Source organism: Chrysemys picta, unplaced genomic scaffold (genome assembly GCF_011386835.1).
Source record: "Chrysemys picta bellii isolate R12L10 unplaced genomic scaffold, ASM1138683v2 scaf701, whole genome shotgun sequence".
Taxonomy (NCBI): domain Eukaryota; kingdom Metazoa; phylum Chordata; order Testudines; family Emydidae; genus Chrysemys; species Chrysemys picta.
In genome coordinates this window covers 759-20,481 of record NW_027053408.1, presented here as the reverse complement: position 1 = coordinate 20,481, position 19,723 = coordinate 759, and the positions used below count along the sequence as shown (strand labels likewise).

The 19,723-nt window shown below is 50.4% G+C and overlaps 1 long non-coding RNA gene across 1 annotated transcript; it reads right to left on the bottom strand.

Annotated features, from left to right (window-relative positions):
• Positions 1-269: 269 nt before the first annotated feature.
• LOC135979175 (uncharacterized) lies at positions 270-1,308 on the bottom strand. Its single transcript, XR_010596500.1, has 3 exons — positions 1,224-1,308; positions 526-663; positions 270-355 (listed from the first exon to the last, which is right to left on the bottom strand). It is a non-coding gene; the product is annotated as an uncharacterized LOC135979175 (long non-coding RNA).
• Between the last annotated feature and the right edge of the window lie 18,415 nt (positions 1,309-19,723).

Here is a 19,723-nt window from a genome sequence, read left to right as displayed (position 1 = left end):
AACTTTGGAGCAACCAATGATCCCCTAAAGGATCCATCTCAGATTTTACACTGAGCGTGCTGGGACAGGACTGGGGGAGCCTAGTCAGTGCTGCATGGACACCTGGCAATGTGGACATGACCAATAAAGCTCATCGTTTATGTAGCGCAATAATGAGTCTCAAAGGCTTGATTTGAGGAGTTGCTCACTAATCTAGGACACAAGACCCAATTGCTCTCATCAGCTAATGAAACTTACTTCTACAAAGAAGGCCATCATAGTCAGCCTGCGTTTCTTATCACCTCTGTCGAGGAGCGGGATCACTAGGTCCAGCAGCATCCTTGTGGTCTCAGGGCAAGCATAGTGCACCATGGCTCTGTGACACAAAGCAGAAATACCTTTGTTAGTAAGGGAAGAAGCACATTCTGCAACAAGGGGGTGAGGGGTCAGCTTGGGGCCACATGGCAGCCCAGAAGTGAGGAATGTTTCATTCTGGAATTGCCCCCACTAGCAGGACTGACTGCATGGAAAACGCTTGTGTATTACCTGGCCAGCAGGCTCACCCCACGGAGGTGATCTTGGGGGCTTTGTAGGAGGATCCAGCCTTGCTCCTTCTCCATAACAGTCAGCTCGGAACGGCAGCCAACACAGAGAAGCAGCATCTTTATAGCCTCCACTGCAGAGCTAGATTCAAACAACACACCAGCGTGACTGAGTGCCAGGAGCCCCCTCATGGTAGGTCTGTCAGGGAGTGACGGATTCACTTGTGTGTGGAAAGACACACCAATGGTTTAAATAGAGCTTAGGAAGGCATAGGTTCGTGACTGGGGTTCCTAGGCACTATAGTAATACAATTTAATAATATGAAGAAAGAGAAAGAGTTCTGAGCAAATCCTACAGACAATTGCACATCAGCACTAGGGCATGTCAATGTCAGAGAACAGGAGAACTTCAGCCCTTTAGTGTCGGACCCACATTCCTTTGACACACTGGCAAATTGGCTCCCACTAATTTCTCCCCATAGCTGCTGGGATAGTCTTTCTACTTCCTCTGCAGTGCATTGGTCGGTATGTCATTTACCACTGAGAGACACCCTTGCAACCTAAGCCCTGCCTGCTAACTCCCTCAGAATTAGAGAGTTATGGAAAACCTGCAGGGGCCACATGAGAGCTGGAGAAGAGAACTATGACTTCTCTATGACTGTCCATGTAATTAGACCGTTGACTTTCCAGTAGGCGCAGTACCTGGTGTGGAGGCTCTGCCGGCTGCTTTCCCTTCCAGAGACTTTATCCCCTGGTATGCTCTGTCCCAGGCTGAAATGGATTTCGACGAGAAGAGCCATTAGCAGCTGAGGATAGAGGCGGGTTGTGGCATCTCTGGACTTGCTCACCGAGATCATCTCATAGAGGGCGCATGTGGCCTGAAGAGGGAACAAGACAGACACAAGCTTACTTGGAAATCCTACTCCCTCCTGCGTCAGTTCTCAGGACTTCCTGCTTATGTGCTATGAAACTCCCCTGATTCATGGAGAAACAAACCGAGTTAAACTGCCCCGAGCAGCAGGGTGGGGGAAGCCGGGCACTGGCAGGTTGAAGGCTTTGCCTTGTGGAGTCTGGTGACACTAGGCTGCATTGCCACACAGGGGACCTAGCTTTGATTTCGGATCTCGCAGAGCTTCCTGACCTGCAGGGGCTGCAGAGACAGCATGCTTGGGGTGGGGGTAATGCCTCATGGGACTAAGAATGGGAGAGAATAAATTAATGAAGAGAAGAGTGGCTCTTTCATCAGCTTCCTTGGCATCTTTCTTCTCCCTCATTTGGACGTCCACCGTCATTCTTTCATGCTTGCATTGTTTCTTGGCTTCCAAGTGCCTCAGAGGGGCCTTTTCTTCTGCATCTGGGGTCTAGGGGGGCTGAGACCCTGCTTTTTGGTTAAAGTCCATGAGCAAATCTCTCAGTTCGTGTTCTGCGGCTTTCTTCTTAACAGATAGCCCCCTTTCTTTACATACTTTGTCAAGTTCTTTTGAGTCAAGACTCTCAGAGGATTGTGATTCACCCATTGTAACTCATCTTTAACCCTTAAAACTCTCCATATCAAATTTAAACTTTAAATAGTGTTGGGTTATGATCTTTAAGCCCAATTGACCTGTGGCATGTGACTCCTGTGCTGACTACGGCAATTGTCACGCTCTCTGGAGTGGTTCACAACTGTGAGTGCCAATCTTAGATCAGACTGCCATAAAACAGGGCAGGCACCCCAAACTAGTAGTATATTCTATAACTGGATTTCACAAAGCCAGTAACAATTGTGCATTCCTGGATTACAGTACCAGTTTTACCAAGGACAGTCTTACCACAGACAGTCCCCTTAGACATTCCAGCCTATCTTGCCACCCAGACAAACTGAACTTTGTGATTAAAGGTTATTAAAACCAAAAATCACACCACATCAGGTTACTCCCAACCCCAAAGGGTCAGTCACTTACCCTAGGTCAATTGGTACTCTGGATCTCACACCAAAAACAACACTGGCAGCCAATTCTCTAGTAAACTAACTAAAGATTTATTAGCTAGGAAAAATAAATGAGAGTTATTGAGAGGTTAAAGCAGGTAAAATACATTAACAGGTGAGTCAAAATTTGTAAATCCCAAATGATAGCGGAGATGTAGTAATCTCTTGGTTTCCTAAAAGTCTTTTCAGGAACCCAGATGTTTCTGGGGATCTCCATTTTGCATTTGGCATCTTCCCTGTAAGAGTCCAAACAGTCAGAGATACAGGATCATTCCTTGACATCTATTTTATAGCTTTTCCAGAAACCAATCTGAACAGTGTCTTTACCCAAGTGGGTTCTGATGAGCAGGAAATTCAGACTTAGTCTGTGAATTCCCGTTGTCAAACACAGTAGCCCTTGCTTTGAAGTTAGCAGTCTTCTTCATTTACATTTCCAAGGCTCCAATTGTGTTTGATGGGTAATTTAATTACAGGGATATACACGATGCCAATGTAATGTAATAGCAAACAAGAATCCTTCATTAGTTTTCATACACTTTACACATCAAGTTCATTCTCATCTTTTAACACCAACTTACACTTTTGATCTAGGGGTAACTAATTACAGGGATATACACAATACAATAGCAATCAACAGGTTATAAAGATAAGTGTTTCCTTTAACTTTTCCTTTGAACTAAACAAACACACAGGTGAACTGCCTGATTACACTACAATAGCTTTTGACGTCTTTGATTTCTGTTAGCATTTGAGTGAATTAGCCTGCAACCCTATCCTGAGCTGCACCAGGGCAGACAGCGTCACAGGGGTTTCTCAGAGCTCCAACATGGATGCGATGAATGGAACCCTCCCCCAAGGGTTTGTCAGGACATTATGGAGTAGCCCCCAAACGGAGGGGATAGTCTGTCCCTTTAAAGGTAGCGGTGCTAGGGGTCAGCCCACCCTTGTCACGTGGCGTGGCCCTGTCAGATTTTGAGATGTCTGATATACGTAAGGAGCTGGGAAATACTGGTAGGGAAGAAGTGGTCCAAGGAATAAGTCGTGCTCAGGAGGAACTCCTGTTATGTTTCTGTAAGGACCTGGGACCAGGAGCCTTGCAAAATGGGAGGGCCAGGACTCCCCTCTCTCCCAGTGAATCGGGATGAGCTTTAGGAAGGAGATCAGCATACATGCTGCCTCCTCCCTCCTAGCAGAGAAAACACCAGCAGGAGAAGGCTGAACCCAGGGGTGCTGGAACACGTTGTGTAGTGGGGGTGCTGAGAGCCATTGAACCAAACTGTAAACCCTGTATATGATGGAAACTGCTTCAAGCCAGGGGGTGCTACAGCACCCCCGTTCCCCCAGTTCCAGCACCTATGCCTGAACCCTCTGAGCCTGAGGACTGACTGGGGGAAAAGGGCCACCAGGAGAATCTGGCTAAGGCCCCACAGTTGGCTAACTTATAACCCAGCATAAAGGAGGAGACTGGGGGAGTCCTGCCTGCAGGAGAGGTGGAGGGACTGCCTGAAGTAAATGCCACCTCCAGGAGGAAGGCTAGGGGGCAGGGACTCCTATCTTATGGAGGGAAACCAGAAGGACTGTTTGAAACACAGCCCAGCTGCTGCCAGGGAGGCTGGGAACAGCTTTGAGGAAGCTCCTCAGAAGTTGGGTGGGAAGAAGTCACAAGGAGCCACAAATCCAGGGCAGGAAAAGCAGAAGCTGCAGACCCATGGGAGTTGCTAACAAGCAGGAAAAAGGGAGGAGCAGCTCAGGGAAGTGGTGAGAGATTGAAGGAACAGTCCTTAGCAGCCTATCATGGGGTCCGTGGGCTGGAACCCAGAGAAGAGGTCAGGTCTGGGTTCCGCAGCAAGAGGCAAAGTACCGACCTCAGGACTAAGAGATCAAGAATGATGAGGCTCAGATGGGGGCTGAGGGCCTGGCACAGAGGCCACTACCTGTTGGGTTTTCCCATATTGGACTTTTCTGTTAACCCTGGAAGAGGTGACGTGGCCAGAGGGCCGGACCATGGAACCTGCGGAGTGTTGCAGAACCAGGAGGCTGGACAAGGGGACACCAGTGTGGAATAAGCCCTGCAGCATCATGTCCTGGTATGAGGAGGCGTGTTGGCGGTGAGTGTGCCGTGTGACAGAGACATAGGATAGATTTAACTGTATGGGGCTATGGATGTTCGAACAGTGACTTACGGCAGCAGACGTGTGAGAGGCTTGGTGCTCAGAGCCGTGGTGACTCTGCAGCTTCACAACCAGGTTCTCCATCACCTGTCCTCCGAGGGCCGGGTCAGCAGATAGGAACTGCCATAGCTCGGCCGCATTGCTAGAAATTCAGAAATACGGCAACATGAGGGACTGGATGGCTTAGGAGAAAAGCTATTAAACCTCTTCACCAATGTAATCTCTTTGTAAGAGAAATCCTCCTGTGGAGCCAATGCCCTGCCCAGCAGTCCAGTCCCCAGAGCTTGTGCAATTCAATGTGGAGCATGAACAAGGACTCCATGGACCTCAGATTGAGAATCACTGGCACAGGATATGGAGCATTTCAGCTCAAGGCTGCCAGTGTGAATCTGGCCTCAATTGGTCACGACCTGTTACTGGCTGATGGCTAATACCGAGAGGCTGATGGCTAATGGCTAATACAGCTTCTCTGGCAGCAGATGTCCTATATGAAATGAACTAAGGGTCTCGGACCAGTGCCCAGTGCACGCTGTCCACATTACAGAGTCAACCACCATACTTGGCCCTTGTTGGTAGGTTCAGGGATTGAACGGGACACGGAGGCTGAATGAGCCTTTCTTGCCTAGTCGGCAGCCCCTCCAGCTATGAGCTCAGAGTGTTGTTAGGGGCAATGTGGAGGAAGCTTCATCATCACTTCCTGGGCTGCAGCTGAGATCTTCATTATCCAAGGGTGTCAATGGGGCACCTTTCACCAGCATTAAATTCCCTTTAAAAAAAAAAGGGAGCGGGCATGCAGCAGCGTGGCCCAGATCTCCGCAGCGCTCAGCCAACAACTGTGTGAGGGAGGGTTTCAGTGGAGTCCTCTGATATGCAGGGCTGGCTCTAGGATTTTTGCCACCTCAAGCAAAAAAATTTTTGGCCGCCCCCACTTTTTTTTTCATGCCCCCCTCCCCCAGCCCCACCCCAACTCCACCCCTTCCAAACCCCTTCCCCAAATCCCCAGCCCTGCCTCCTCCCCTGGGTGTGCCACATTTCCCCCCCCTCTTTGCTTCCTGGGGGCCCCCGTGACCTCCCACCCTAGCTCACCTCCGCTCCGCCTGCTACCCCAGGTGCGCTGCCGCTCTGCTTCTCCCCCTTCCCTCTCAGGCGAAGGAGGGGGGAGAAGCGGAGCAGCGGCGCGTTCAGGGGAGCAGGCGGAGCGGAGGTGAGCTAAGGTCGGGGGGCACAGGAAGTAATGGGGGGTAGAGGATCCACTCCCCGCTCCAGCTCACCTCCGCCTCCCCTGAGTGCCCCCCGCTCAGCTTCTCCTCCCTCCCTCCCAGCCTTGCTGCGCAAAACAGCTGTTTCGCACGTGGCAAGCCTGGGAGGGAAGGGGGAGAAGCGGAGCGGCGGCGGCGCGCTCAGGGAAGCAAGTGGAGGCTGAGGGGAGGCGAGCTGGGGCGGCGAGCTGGGGTGGCGGGGGCACTTTTTCCCCATGCCCCGGAGTCAGCACCTATGATGGCCGGTTCCAGAATGCCGCCCCTAGAAATGTGCCGCCCCAAGCACCTGCTTGTTTTGCTGGTGCCTGGAGCCGGCCCTGCTGATATGGATTGTTTTTGGAACTCACCGCTTGGGATCATCCATCATAAAACCACGCTTTGCGTAATCACTGTTGCTCAACTTTTCCTGCCCAAAAAAAATGTGCTTCAGACAGCAAGCGTTCCACCTAGGCTCACTATCTGTACGTTCAGATGAAGGAGAACGGCGGAATGAGCTCTGCGCTTGCCAGCCGGAGTAGCAAAGGGATAGTGAACTCAAGAAAACAGACTTAAATCCACCCCCTGCTCCAGGACCCATGAGCACTGACCGTAGGTGTGGGGGACTGTGCTTTTGAGAACCCCTCCCACAGGCAGATCTCTAACAAGTCCCAGGGGCCGGGAGAGGGGGACTGGGAATGAGAGCTCCTGCCTTGCACATGGGGAGACACATTCAGGGAATGGGGGAGAGGAATCTCTGACAGGCGTATTTCGCTCACTGTAGTTTGTGGCTGAAAAGAGAAGAGCCATCAGGAGGAGAGGGCAGGTAATTTGCCCCATGTAGAGGGGGGAGATTCAGTCCTCAACAGTCAGTGCTTTATACTTTGCCTTAGTAAGACCAAACAATGTGCTCAGTGGTGAGGTTCTCATATAGGGCCTCAAAGGATCACGCGAGGCCTGAAGAGTGGAGGCATTTCGTACCTGTCTGTAGGGAAGGAGTAGTCCAGAAGGCATGAGATAACTGTGTCCAGATGCTCTGCCTTGCCAGCCAACAGGGCCACTAACTTCTTCATCAGGGTCCTGGAGCTGGGCTGCTGGACTGAATCCAACCGGCTGCAAACCCCAGCCACAAGGTCTGCTGCCTGAGAGAGACGGGACAAGACTCTCATCCCATCCTGCAGCTGGGGCAAGAGGGAACCTCAGCATCCCTGGAGAATCAGAGTTAGCCTCTAGGTTTTGCCTAAAAGTCACAATTTCCTATATTATTGGCAGGGCTCATTTCAGAGCCTTACAAGGTGCATTGTCGCAAAGACCACATATCAATGGCTCAAAGGAGATGAGTCCTATCTAGGCACAATACAGGGGTAACATAAGAATGGCCATACTGGGTCAGACCAATTGTCCATCTAGCCCAGTATCCTGTCTTCTGTTGGTGCCAGATGCTTCAGAAGAAATGAACAGAACAGGGCAATTTATCGAGTGATCCATCCCCTGTCACCCAGTCCCAGTTTCAATCAGAAGGCGTAGGGACACCCGGTGCACGGTGTTGCACCCTTGACCACCTTGGCTAATAGCCATTGATGGACCTGTCCTCCAGGAACTTCTCTAATTCTTTTTTGAACCTGGTTATACTTTTGGCCTTCACGACATCCCCTGGCAATGAGTTACGAGTTGTGTTGTGTGAAGAAATATTTCCTTAGGTTTGTATTAACCCAGGTTTGTGTGTGTGTGTGTGTGTGTGTGTGTGTGTGTGTGTGTGAAAGGATAAATAAAACTTCCCTATTTACTTTCTCCACACCATTCATGAATTTATAGGTGTGGGCATCCCATGGATTTATACAGAGGCAATATGATATTTTCTGTCTTATTATCTATCCCTTTCCTAATGCTTCCTAACATTCTGGTAGCCTTTTTGACTGCCATTGCACACTGAGTGGATGTTTTCAGAGAATTGTCCATGATGACTCCACCCTTGAGTGGTAACAGCTGATTTAGACCCCCTCCGTTTGTATGTATAGTTGGGATTATGTTTTCCAATATACAGGAATCAGACTAGAAGATCTGATGGTTCCTTCTGGCCTTAAACTCTCTGAACATATGACTGTTCCCAGCACTGGGAATTCTAGTTTCCGTCCATCTCAGCAGCAGCGCCCCATACCTTCTCCACCTTAGTCCCACCGCTGTTCACCACGGCAGACAGCAATCCCTCTGCAGTTGGCTGGCAGTTATTGTTGCAGTGATTCGTCAGGCCATCCATAACAGTCAGAATGAAATCTGTCCTCCCTCTTGGGTTGAAATAGACTCCAAAGAGCTGAAACATACAGGGAAAAGTGTAATTTACAAAAGGCCGCGTCCTGATTCCACGGGGGGCTGATAACTACTGGAGCCCAGAGAAAGCCCTGTCTGGGTGCAGGCTCTGGGTTGAGGCAGGGGGCTGGGGTGCAGCAGGAGCTGCGGGCTCTGGGAGGGAGTTTGGGTGCTGGGTGCAGGCTCTGGGTTGAGGCAGGGGACTGGGGTGCAGGAGGGGCTGCGGGCTCTGGGAGGGAGTCTGGGTGTGGGAGGGGGTTTGGGGTGCAGGTTCTGGGAGGAAGTTTGAGTGCGGGCTCTGGGAGGGAGTCTGGGTGCGGGAGGGGGTTTGGGGTGCAGGCTCTGGGAGGAAGTTTGAGTGCGGGCTCTGGGAGGGAGTCTGGGTGCGGGAGGGAGTTTGGGGTGCAGGCTCTGGGAGGAAGTTTGGGTGCAGGAGGGGTGCAGGCTCTGAGTTGGAGTTTGGGTGCTGGGTGCAGGCTCTGGGCTGGGATAGAGGGTTTAGGTGTGGGAGGAGGCGTGCGGCTGGTCCAAGGATGAGGAGTTTGGGGTGCAGCAGGCAGGCTGACCCTGGGCTGGGGCAGGGAGCCAGAGAGGAGGACTCCCCCCAGCCCTCTCCCTGCTGGCGGCAGCGAGCTCTGGGGGAGAGGAAGGGGGGGGCCTCCTCACCGACCCCCAACACGACACTCATCCAAGCCCCCCCAGGCTGCTGCTCAGGAGGTCCAGCCAGGATAAGCCTCCCCCTCCCCTCCCCCGAGTCGACTCGGAGTCTCCTGCCGGGGGGCGGGGGGGAGGGGCTGCCATGCGCTCCTCCCTCCTCCCTCCGCAGGCACAGCAGCCACCTCAGCCTGCCCCCGGCGCCGCTTCCTTGTAGCCGGCTGCGGCAGCGGCTGGCGAGGGAGCACAGTGCGGAGCTGCAGGGGGCAGCCGCCCGCTGCCCAGGGAAGGCAGGGGCGCTTGGGGGAGGCGTGCGGGGGTGGCAGCCGGGGCCGGGAGAGGTGCGTGGGGGCGGCAGGCGGGGCTGGGAGAGAGACCCGGCCCCGAACATTGGTGGAGCCGGGTCCCCTGGGCCCTGAATTTTCTCAAGCCCGGGCACCATGGGCCCACATAACTTGCCGTCCCTGGGGGTACAGGGGGTACAGCAACTCATCTAGATATTTGCTTAGTTTTACAACAGGCTACATAAAAAGCACTAGCAAAGTCAGTCCAAACTAACCTTTCATACAGACAATGATTTGTTTATACCGCTCTATCTACTATATCAGTGTTTCTCAATCTGGGGGTGGCAATCCCTCCTGGCCAGAGACTCCAAAATCCTTTTCCCTGTAAAGGGTTAAGAAGCTCAGGTAACCTGGCTGGCATCTGACCCAAAGGACGAATAAGGGGACAAGATACTTTCAAATCTTGGGGGGTGGGAGGCTTTTGTTTGTGCTCTTTGTTTGGGAAGTTGTTCGCTCTTGGGACTGAGAGGGACCAGACATCAATCCAGGTTCTCCACATCTTTCTAAACAAGTCTCTCCTATTTCAAACTTGTAAGTAAATAGCCAGGCAAGGCGTGTTAGTTTTCCTTTGTTTTCTCAACTTGTAAAGGTACCTTTTACTACAGTGTTTATCTTTGTTTGCTATACTTTGAACCTGAGGCTAGAGGGAGGTCCTCTGAGCTCTTTAAGTTTGATTACCCTGTAAAGTTATTTTCCATCCTGATTTTACAGAGATGATTTTTACCGTTTTCTTTAATTAAAAGCCTTCTTTTTAAGAACCTGATTGATTTTTCCTTGTTTTTAGATCCAAGGGGGTTGGATCTGTATTCACCAGGAGTTGGTGAAAGGAAGGAGGGGGGATGGTTAATTTCTCCTTGTTTTAAGATCCTAGGGGGGTTGGAACTGTATTCACTAGAAGCTGGTGGGAGAAGGAGGGGGAATGGTTCATTTCTCCCTGCCTTAAGATCCAAGGGGTTTGGATCTGTATTCACCAGGGAATTGGTGAAGAGTTTCTCAAGGCTTCCCAGGGAAGGGAATCTATTTGGGAATGGTGGCAGCGGACCAGATCTAAGCTGGTAGTTAAGCTTAGAAGTCTTCATGCAGGCCCCCACATTTGTACCCTAAAGTTCAAAGTGGGGAAGCAGCCTTGACACACCCCCAAAAGCATTAAAGAGCATGTATATGTATCTCCTCATTCCTTCCTAATCCTGGAAAATTTTAAACATTGAAATGGGCAGCGCAAAACCAAAATGATCTGCCATAGTGGGGAAAGGAAATGTTATTCTTCATCCAAGATGGAGAATTATGGAGAATCAACTTGAAGGCAGATTTTAAGGGCCATGTCTCGAGCCCAATTGCTGCCTCTCATGCCAGCTGTGAGGGTGAGGCCACAGAATGGGGATCAGCTTCCCTAAATCTCCAGGAACTGAAGTGGAAATCCCCTACTGTCCATTCTGCACCTGGAGGAAATAATGCCACAGCAAAGAGCCTCTCCTTTCCATACTCTGCTGCAGGGACAGAAGGAGTCATCTTTTATTGGGCCTATATCTGGGCCTGATCCAAGCCCACTGAAGTTAGTGGGCGACTCCCCTGATTGTGTCCTCTGGGGTCTGTGCGTATGGAGCTCGTCTACAGATGAATGGAGGCCTGGAACAGAACCCACTTCCTTTCACTCTCCACTTCAGGGACAAGGGCCCTGTGTGAGATCCTAGAACAGGGTCCCAGAGAGGGATCAGCGGAAGAGACTCCCAGAGGGGGCAAGTCTTTCTAGGGATCTCAGTGATCTCCGGAAGTCCCTGCTGGGTTAATGAAATATAACCTTACCATGCAGCCTTATCAACTCTGGAGTTATTCCCTATCTGCCACAATTTTTACAGCTGAACTAAAGAATTGAGTGTAAGAGAGAGGTAGGGCACAAGTAGCCCCTGATCAGACAGCTGGATTCCCTCCTGGATTCTGTTAGGATGGCACTTTTCATGCCAGAGCGAGAGAGACATAAAATGGAACAAAGGCCCAGATACTCAAAGGTATCTTAGGCTCCTAACTCCCATGGATTTCAGTGGGAGTTAAGTGCCTAAATACCTTTGAGGTTCTGGGCCAAAAAAACGAATTTAATTTGGTGACCCTTTTCAAACAGAATTTAAGCAAAGTGGGTCTCTGTTGGTCAGAGGTAGGACAGCCATGGGGAGTAAGAAAGCCCACTTACTTTTTTCCCCTCCGTAATAGATTCGATCTTGGATCTGAAATCGACTTTAGCCAGCACAATACCCAGCCTCTCCTTCTGTCCAAGTAAAAGCAACTGACACTGAGGGCCAACTGACCCAGTGTTCAAATCACAGCATTGTGAGGTCACACTGCAGCACTTATGTCATTGTTGCCATGGACACGGGCAGGTAATAAAGGAAAGACCAAGGGTTGTTAACCATATAAGCGACATAAAGTATTATGGAGGTGCCTGGTGGCGACTCCAGTTAAGGTTAAGGTTTTGTCTAAAATGGGGCATAAATTCCTGCTTTTCCCTATGAGCAGGTAGTTAACCAGTATGGATTAACCTTTACTCTGACCTTTACTCAGTCAGGGAGTTAGGCTCCTAACTCCCATGGATTTCAGTGGGAGTTAAGTGCCTAAATACCTTTGAGGTTCTGGGCCAAAAAAACGAATTTAATTTGGTGACCCTTTTCAAACAGAATTTAAGCAAAGTGGGTCTCTGTTGGTCAGAGGTAGGACAGCCATGGGGAGTAAGAAAGCCCACTTACTTTTTTCCCCTCCGTAATAGATTCGATCTTGGATCTGAAATCGACTTTAGCCAGCACAATACCCAGCCTCTCCTTCTGTCCAAGTAAAAGCAACTGACACTGAGGGCCAACTGACCCAGTGTTCAAATCACAGCATTGTGAGGTCACACTGCAGCACTTATGTCATTGTTGCCATGGACACGGGCAGGTAATAAAGGAAAGACCAAGGGTTGTTAACCATATAAGCGACATAAAGTATTATGGAGGTGCCTGGTGGCGACTCCAGTTAAGGTTAAGGTTTTGTCTAAAATGGGGCATAAATTCCTGCTTTTCCCTATGAGCAGGTAGTTAACCAGTATGGATTAACCTTTACTCTGACCTTTACTCAGTCAGGGAGTTAGGCACATAAATACCTGCAAAACTCTGGGCCCAACTGCCACTCAGAACTTCCCCTGAAGATGGTGGCCTCATTGGTTCTAACTGTCGACATTCCTATGCTGCTCATAGACATTGCGGATGCTCCATCCAGCTGGATGGTGTACACAATGATACCATCCAAGTAGAAGAAACATCTGCTTAAGTCATTAATCTCTGAGAGGCAGCAGGCCCTGGGTCATCCCAAAAAGCTGAACTGAACTATAATGACACAGCCCAGTAGTGAAGGTTATCTTTATGCAGAACTTCCGTAAGAGAACCTGGCAATATCCACTGGGCAAATCCAGAGTAATGGATTCCTGAGCACCCCCAAATTGGTCCCGAACATCATCAATCTGTAGGATTGGCGGTGTATGTTTTTTGTAGCAGTATTTAGCCGTCTAACAACCCCACAAAAGCAGTGTACTTTATCTTCCCTTGTGACTAGAAAAACTGGTGATGTCCATGAGATGGCCAAATCACTCTCTTTTTGACCTGTAACAGGTTTTCTACTGTCTTGGCACAGCTGTGCAAGAGGGTCTCTGTTTATGGGGTGTATATCTCGATGTATCGATATAGTGCTGTCAAATGAGCCCATCCCAGCTTGGCGGTAAGTCCTATAATTAAGATGCCTTTGTAACTGGACAACAGGATATTCACATCCTCCAAGGGCACTTATGTATCGGTCACAGAAGATGAAATTGATACATTGGTGTTAGTGTGTAATTCAGCACGATCTTCATCTCACCCTGATGTTTGATTACGCACATGGAATCGCCATCGGATTCCAGTCTACAAAAATCTACTCCCAAACTGGAGCATATCAGTGACCACAAAGGGGTGTCCCCTGCTGAGGCCCCAATATGTACAGTGAGATCTACCTTGCCTTTAACTGACAATTCTTGGCCCTCAGTTCCGTGGACAGGAAGCTGATGAGGATAGGTCAGGGGGATATTTGCTCCAAGTTCTCAAGTCACTAGAGAAACAGCAGCTCCCATAGCCACTAAACCAGGCAGCAGCTGTCTGATTCACAGTGACCCATACAACACCAGCAACAGAGGTAATGCTACTTCAGTAAATGGCCTTTGCTCTGCTTCAGTTAGTCCCTATTCTAGTCTGATTCACCAGACCGAGGCTAAAACGAAGTCCATCCTGTCGTGTGGACAGAATTGGATCTGAAATGGGCTCCCAGAGTTCATTTACTCAAGGCTGCAGGAATAAAAGCTGTGCTCAGCAATAATTAGAGATGCTAATAAGGAGCTATCTGAGTGAAAGACAAATGTCACTCCCAAGGGGGGGGGGGGCGGGAGGGTGAGTGTGTCCTGGGAGGCAGCTGTTGCAGGCACCTTGTGCAGGGCCGGCTCTAACTTTTTTGCCGCCTCAGGCAAAAAAAAAAGAGCACCACCGCCGAAACCCCTGCCCCCAGGGCCGAGTGGGGCAGAGTCCCCGTCCCAGAGCCCCCCACCCCATGGGGAGTGACAGGCCCCTTGGAGGCTGAGAGGAGAAGCTGAGGAGAGGCTGGGCCAGGAGAATGGGCCCCTCTCTCAACCCTGGGATCGGCCCCTCCAGGCCCTAGTGGGGACGTGGGACTGGCCGGGTGTGAGGGGAGCCGGGGCTGGCCCTGTCCGGGCTGGGTTTTCTCTCTGGATGCAGAGAGGCCCCCAGTCCCCAGGCCGGCCCTAAATTCCCTGGGCAGTAGAGGTCATGGCCCCGTTAGCCCTGCCTATGGTCCAGCTTCCACCCGCTCCCCGTCTGGCTCTGGGGGGCAGGAACTTAGGGCTGACGAGGGGGAGGAATAAACGCACGTCTCTGCAGGGGCGAGAAGGCGACGTCACCGCATCCAGCGCCCGAGTTCCCTGAGGTGGAAAAGAGAATCCGGGATTTCCCGCGAGAGAACAATCTCGAGGAGGCTGTTACGGGATTCCTGGGTAAGGGGCGCTGCTGGGGGTTTGTCTCTCGTTGTATTGGAGCAGGGCAGGGGAAGGGATTTGGCCCAGCAGGTTGGGCCCATATTACTCGTGGATCGGAGCTTAATTCAGAGCACTGTGACTGCCCAGCTCAGAGGGGCCCAGATCCCGGGAGAGCCCTGGGGGTCCCAGCTTCCCTGGCTGCTCAGCATCTGCAGTGAGAGAGGATGGATCCCGCACTTCTCTCCTATGCGCTGTTAGCTGTCGTGAGGACATTGCACATGGCAGTACAGTTACTCGCAAAGTTACACGGAATAAAAACATTGTCCCATTAGAAACCTTCGCCTTTATTTATTTATTTATTGTTAAAAGGTAAAACCTCACAACTGTGTGGAGCTCCAGCCCTCATTGTCCAAGCTGTGAGTGTGGGGGGGAGTGATGGGGAAACTGAGGAGCACTGTGAATAGTTTTTATAAATGTGATATATGCCATCATGTGCCAGCAATGCCCCTCTGCCATGTACATCGGCCAAACCGGACAGTCTCTCTGCAAAAGAATAAATGGACACAAATCTGACATCAGGAATCATAACATTCAAAAAACAGTCAGAAAGCACTTCAACCTCCCTGGACACTCAATAAAAGATTTAAAGTGGCAATTCTTCAACAAAAAAACTTCAAAAATAGACTCCAGCGAGAAACGGCAGAACTGGAATTCATTTGCAAACTGGACACCATCACATTAGGCCTGAATGAAGACTGGGAGTGGATGAGTCACTACAAGAACTTAAAAAAAAACGAATTTCCCCATGCTAATTTGCCCCTACTGTTACTCACACCTTCTTGTCAACTGTTTGACATAAGCCACCCTGATTACCACTACAAAAGTGATTTTTCATCCTGTTGATGATAACCCACTTTAACTGATTTGTCTAGACCTCCCCACTTGGTAAGGCAACTCCCATCTTTTCATGTACTGCTCTATAGATCTTCCTACTGTATTTTCCACTCCATGCATCTGACCAAGTCGGTTCTAGCCCACGAAAGCTTATGCCCAAATAAATGTGTTAGTCTCTAAGGTGCCACAAGGGCTCCTCCTTGTTTTTGCTGATACAGACTAACACGGCTACCACTCTGAAAACTATAACTTATGTCACTCAGGGGTAAATAACCCACCCCCCTGAGCGATGTAAGACAGCACTGTGTCAGCAGGAGAGCTGCTCCTGCCTCTCATGGAGGTGGCGTTATTATGCGGGCGGCAGAGCTCTCTCCCACCGGCATAGAGCGTCTTCACCTGACACCCTACAGTGGCGCAGCTGCATCAGCCCAGCCATGCCGCTGTCGTGCGTCGAGGGTAGACTAGCCCGAACTGAAGAGTTTGGCACCTGTTTTCTTTACACTTGGCCGTGGAATTGGCCCCACCCTTGGAAATGCCCCACTGAACATGCTGTGAGGGCTCATGGACTTTTTCCTTTGTTTACCGGCCAGTCCCCAACTAGCTGGAGTCAGTGGACAGCTGCTCCACCCTTCTGGCAGGAACCAAACCAATACTGGCTACTACTGTTTAAAAGGAACAGCAAGAGAAGAACGGGGGTGAGGTGGGGAATTACATCTAATTTTCACCTTAGACCTTTAACCTCAGTTCCTGTCTGTGGCTCTTGGGCATTTCCCGTGAGTCTGTCGGACCAAAGCCCTGTGAGTCACGCCCCTGCTGGGAGAGGACTCGTAGCCTGTGCTCTTCTGGTCAAGAATCCCACTCAGGGAAGGCTCCAGACACTCGTCCCGTCTCTGTCTCTCCTTGGTTCTTTCCCCTCTCTAGGCTGGTCTGTGAAATTTCCAAACAGCCTAAGGGCCTCTCTGCCCCCAGATTGACCCTGCAATATAAAATCCGTTTGAATTCGCACCTTTGGCTAAGGTACAAGACTCTTGTGTCAGTTAAGATAATTTGGTTTCAGTTTAGCTTGTCAGTAATAACCCCCCACGTGTGATCTGGTGGGGGAGGTGTGTGACCTTAACCCTGCAGTTCCTTGTTGAGTGTTTGGGTTTCTGTTTTGCTGAGCGTGTTTCCCGGCTTTCAGAGGTACCCAGGGGAGCTGGAACAATGTGTATGGTGGGGGGTGCTGAGAGCCATTGAACCAAACTGTAAATCCTGGAGGTGATGGACCCACTTCCAGCCAGGGATGCAGCAGCACCACCAGTCCCAGCTCTTATGGAGGTACCAGTTTTCTGCTACTCACGTCTGCATTCTGCAAGGGTACAAGGCCCTGTCAAGGCAACCCGAACTCCCCTGTAACAAGGTTTTTTATTAGCGAATTAATTTAAGGCTTGTCTGCACATACATGTGCACTGGTTTCAATGAACTAACAGAAGAGTCCAACCAGAAAGTGTCCTGCTGTGTCAGGAGCCCCCGACTCGACCAGGAGAGAGAGTCAGCGATTTCCATAGCAGGTCAGTGCCCGTCCGTGCCGCACCTGGATGGGCTGAGATGCTGCAGACATGGGCGGAGAGTATTTATCATTGTGTCTCCTATGTATGGGCCTGGACCTTCAAGGTGCTGAGCACGTCTTGAAAAGTCCTGAACAACCTCAGCTGTCTTTGGTTATGTCTACACTGCGATTGAAAACCCACTGGTGGCCTCTGCCAGCTGACTCGGGCTGAGGGGCTGTTGAATTGCGATGTAGATATTTGCGCTTGGGCTGGAGACCAGGCTCTACAACCCTGTGCGGTGGGAGGGTCCCAGAGTCTGAGCTTCAGCCTGAGCCCGAACGTCTCCATTGCAATTAACCAGCCCCTTCGCCCGAGCCCAGTGAGGCTGAGTCAATTGTCCCTGGCCAGCTGCTGGTACTAATTACGGTGTAGAAGTAGCCTTCAACTCCAGTAGGAACTGAGGGTGTTTAGCACCTTGCAGGCTGGGATGCCATTGGCCAGATTTTCGTAACAACTCAGTACCCAGCAATCATCACTCTTCTCAGTGGGACTGGGGGAGGGAATTCTCCTTTGTTGTGGTGTAGTGAGGACTGTGTTGGAATTGCTGGCTGTCACTTTAAGATGTGTGTGTGTGGGAGGGGATGTGTGGGGGTGTTCCAGGTCCTGTTTGCAGAGTAGAGGTCTCCGTAGCAAAGTGTGTGAACAGAATCAGGGCTTGTTAGTTCACAGCAGGCTGGGGTGTCAATCTGCCTCTCACTAGCTTGCCGCACACTAACTGTCTGTGTGGACCCTGCTACACGCACTAACAATTCCGTAGTGCGCTTCGATCTACCCTGCTTTGAAACAGGAACAGAGCAACGTGCACCAGGGAACTTTCCATGTACAGCAGCAGGGTGCACCCAGCCAGTTAGTGTGTAGCAGGCTAGTGCGTGCAAGGTAGATTGACACCCCAGCCTGCCGCGCACTAACTGTTCCCATAGACAAGCCAACGTAAAGCAAGGTGGGGTGAGTTTTGCCCGCTGCCTTAGGGAGCTGCCCCCCTCTCTGTTGTGGGTTCTTGTGGGTTAAGGTTCTGGATTCTAAGACATAAAGTTGTGTTACGCTGCAGCCTTCCAGACAGAGCATTTCTGTTTGTGTCTCACTGCTCTCTGTGTGCTGTGACCATCGCAGTTCTCAATGGGGTGGGGCAGGGAATTCTCTGCTCTCAGTGAGAGGTGCTGGGTGCTGAGTATTTATGGATATCTGGCTAATGAAGTCATTTTTCCTGACTAGAACAAGAGAGCCCTGGATATGGCCTGAGCATCGCTATTTAGATTACATCTGAAAATACCAGCAATGGAAGTTCAGGCCCAAAGTATGGAAAAACAAAATCTTACCCAAGAACTTCTTAATTGTTAGGGGGGGAAAAAGGTTCAGATTTTATGTACTATTATCTACCACATAACTTGGTTAATACACAATGGATATTTCATCACTCTAGAATAATAAGAATGTTGCATTTGTAAAGCACTATTCATCTGAGGTCTCCCAGTGCTGCACTGCTGGTTAGTCTACGCTATGCGCAGTATTACCTGATTGTTGTGTCCATGGCATACACACCGAGAGTTGACGACAAAACATAAACACTCTTCCTGAAAGGTTGCACTGTCACCCTGCTTTATTTCTAAGAATCCAGAACTGTAACACACCACAGCCAAATACAGAAAGAGACAAAGCAGGCTGCTCCCTAAGGCAGAGAACCAGAACTCACCCCGCCCTGCTCTAGGGTGGCTTTTTGCAGACTGACTGCAGAGGACCCAGATGCACGCTTCCTACACAGCCCTTTAGCCTGCAAACAGCACCAAGAAATCCCTCAGGATTTCAAGTGTCAGCATGTAATTTTTACACAGTTTTCAATACACCGCAATAATCACTTAGCAAAGGACCCTCTAGTCAGCCATTGCCCCAGGGCCAGGGAAGAGGACTCTGGAGGAATTTTTACTCTGAATCTCCAGTCTCAACTTCTGTTTGTATTAAAATCCTGCATGAACGTATTTTGGGCCAGACTCTCCAATGAAGCTGAGCCCCAGTGAGCACAGGGGAGTTGCGGGTATCAGGCAGCTGGTCACAGCTCTCTGATTCTGAGGCCAGTCTGCACTGCCTGCAGCCCTGGGATCACTTAGAGCAGCCTAGGGCAGAGGTAATGGGTTATTTTTTGTCAAGGTCCAGATTTCTTGGTCAAGGTTCAGACTCCAGAGAAAATAAAATAAAAAATAAAACATTGACAATAATAAGGAAATAAAAAGATTTTGGGGTCCATTTAAAAGCCTCCAGCAGCCTAGATTTGTCCCGTAGTCCACCTACTGACTACCCCGGCCTAGGGAATGCTTGAAATTATGCCAGTGGGAGGTAGGTGTAGCATAGCAGAGTCCTCTCCCTTTCCCCCTCCCATTAATTAACCATGTTCAGTAACCAGGCTAAAGGTTGGAGTTTCATTGGCTTAATAATAAAGCGCCCAGGAGCCACATCTCCCTGTGTATTTCCCTGTGAGAGTCTTTTAACTAGTCACGGTGTCACCACTGTCTGTGTCCTGCCTTCGTTCTGCGCGTGTTTGCTCCCAACTCAATGGCACTTTCTCTTGCAGAACTGTTTTTCCCGAGGGTCAATCCCTGGAGGGTGGCTCTGGATGTGATCGTGCCTCTCCTGGCTGTTCTCATTGCCCTGGCCAGTTACTGCTTCTGGAGGCAACACAGAGCGAAAGGTGAAGTAAGGAGGAGGGTGGGGGGAACTTGATGAGAGAGATACAGGGATAAATGTTCAGAGGCGTTTCAGGCAGTGGGAGCCGGGCTGAGGGTGAAGGGAGAGCTGGATAAATTATGACTTCACATGTGAACTGAGAAGTGTCAAGTGGTTCCCCCCCTTCAGCTCTCACTCAGGGATCCCAGGTGAATGTGACTCTGAACTGCTCCATGGGGATCAGCCTGGCTCAGATGGAAACACCCATGTGGGGCTCAGTGAGCGGGGCTGAGAGCCCGACATACGTAACTTGGCTGCTTGCAGGAAAACCAGAACACAAAGCCGA